This window comes from Penaeus vannamei, chromosome 14, assembly GCF_042767895.1.
Source record: "Penaeus vannamei isolate JL-2024 chromosome 14, ASM4276789v1, whole genome shotgun sequence".
Taxonomy (NCBI): domain Eukaryota; kingdom Metazoa; phylum Arthropoda; class Malacostraca; order Decapoda; family Penaeidae; genus Penaeus; species Penaeus vannamei.
The window spans coordinates 11067231-11069730 of NC_091562.1; the positions used below are offsets into that span (position 1 = coordinate 11067231).

General features: G+C 51.3%; 1 protein-coding gene across 4 annotated transcripts in view; it reads right to left on the reverse strand.

The window, feature by feature from the left end:
* Nucleotides 1–2500, reverse strand: part of LOC113806005 (protein Wnt-5b) — a 677940-nt gene that overhangs the window by 13860 nt on the left and 661580 nt on the right. The window lies entirely within an intron of this gene.

Sequence of the window (2500 nt, forward strand, 5' to 3'; positions counted from 1 at the left end):
ACACACTGTATATCAGGAAACTAAACCACATTTTCTCTGCAAGAAAAGAAACCAATTGTATCTTAAATTGGCTGCTCTGACACCTGCTAGTTGTAAACAAAGTGTGACAAAAAAAGATGATTTGGGAATCGGGGCCTCGTGACTAGCCAGCTGAATTCCACTCGAACCTGCGCCTAATTCGACTCCCTCCTCCCGCAAGGAAGAAATGAGTTGCTGACAGGATCGCGCCACGCGCTGACCCTCCGACCTCCGGGATTGGTTCGCGGAACAGACCCAAGACGAGACGTTATTTCCCGTGGTTTTGTGCGTCTGCGCAGTCGGGCTCGAGCGCATGCGTGCGTACTGGAACCCGCCCGAACCGCAGCAACTACCGGGTAGAGACCGCCCTCCTGGAGGTCGTGGCGCCGGCGGTCACCCAGTTACTCGATCCTTTAATTATCTCAGATTACACCGAGGGGATTAGGGCATTCTTATATATTCAATCGTACATCAGTGCACGGCTGAGGGCGGGAGGGCCCCGTGGTCACCGCTCGACATTCGGGCGTAGTCTATCGTCACTACAAGTTCTACATTCTCGCTCAATCCGCAGGTTTTCATTGGGATCCAAGTCGCTGTTTGCGGTCTCTTCTACTGCGGGTTGTGTGGGTACACGGCTGATGGCATTTATTTTGCTGTGTGCGTGAGCAGCGAATGTAACTGGTCTCTAAGCACTGATGAATACACCATTTTCAAAGCACAAACCAGAAAGTGAGTAGAATTGTTACTTTTTCCTAAGAGAGAAAAAAGTGATGCTTGCCGTATAAACAAAGTAAAAATGATGCAAATATTGTATACGCAACATTTGAAACATACCAACCACTAATCATGTGCTGCCACGAAGCACGTATCCCCGGATCGCTACGCTGACTAATCTACACACTCGTCCACCTGCTGATAGGACAGAGGAAACTTTTGTTTTCTTAAATACTCTACTTTCCGCCTCACTCACCATCCCTTAAGACCAGAAATCCCCCCCAAAAATAAATCCACCAAAAGACAACCGAACGACGGCAATCAACCCATCCCGCCTCGGAACGCCTTGGCCCACCCGACGGCGCGCCTCGGATTCCCCGCTCGGCCGGCGAGGAACGAGGCGCCGTGGATCACTCCCTGCGCTCTCCGGCCGGACGACAATAGCCTCCGCTGCTGTTTCGTAATGGGAAGGTTTTTTTATACCTTTCATTATTGAGTGATATGGATGTTTCGTTCTTCATTGTCGGCTGGCATAGTGGTCAGGGGCAGCAATGATCAATTGTTCACTTTATCAGTTTTGAATTATTTGGAAATATTTGAAGGATTTTAATTAAGAAAGTCGATGGGAAATTGTCATATAAAAGACAGTGAAAGAGAGAGGGAGAGAGAGAGAGAGAGAGAGAGAGAGAGAGAGAGAGAGAGAGAGAGAGAGAGAGAGAGAGAGAGAGAGTGAGAGTGAGTGAGAGAGAGAAAGAGAGAGAGATCACATTTTTTACCATCAAAAATTATATGACTATAATCACAATATCAACAGCACCAGCACAAGAAAGGCAAAAAATATATTGACAGAAACACGTTCAACATCTCAACAACAGCAACAACAGCAACAGACGCAGCGAGAAGAAAGCGCCCTGAGCCGGGGCCAGGCGCCCTCTCCAGGTGCAGCCCCAATCACAGGGCCATCCGTCATGCTTATCTCGTTTCTTGAATCACTTTGGCCCGTGACAAAAGCCTTAGAGGGATTCTGATACCAATTTTCCAGTTGAACGAATCAGCATCTGAAAAGCCTCGGCTCGGCTCTCGACTCCCGGATCGGCATTCCCCGAGTGCTCGCGAGACCCGACCGAGTTCAGCGAGTAGAGCGGGTAGGATTCGTACTCTGCGGATACGAGTCTCTGAGATCGGGTAGGACTAATACTCTGCGGATACGAGTCTCCGAGAGCGGGTCGGACTCGTACTCTGAGGTTCCGAGTCTCTGAGAGCGGGTCGGACTCGTACTCTGAGGTTCCGAGTCTCTGAGAGCGGGTCGGACTCGTACTCTGCGGATACGAGTCTCTGAGAGCGGGTAGGACTCGTACTCTGAGGTTCCGAGTCTCCTGAAGGCAGGTAGGACTCGTACTCTGAGGTTCCGAGTCTCTGAGAGCGGGTAGGACTCATACTCTGAGGCTCCGAGTCTCTGAGAGCGGGTAGGACTCGTACTCTGCGGATACGAGTCTCTGAGAGCGGGTAGGACTCGTACTCTGAGGCTCCGAGTCTCTGAGAGCGGGTAGGACTCGTACTCTGAGGCTCCGAGTCTCTGAGAGCGGGTAGGACTCATACTCTGAGGCTCCGAGTCTCTGAGAGCGGGTAGGACTCGTACTCTGCGGATACGAGTCTCTGAGAGCGGGTAGGACTCGTACTCTGAGGCTCCGAGTCTCTGAGAGCGGGTAGGACTCGTACTCTGAGGCTCCGAGTCTCTGAGAGCGGGTAGGACTCGTACTGCGGATCC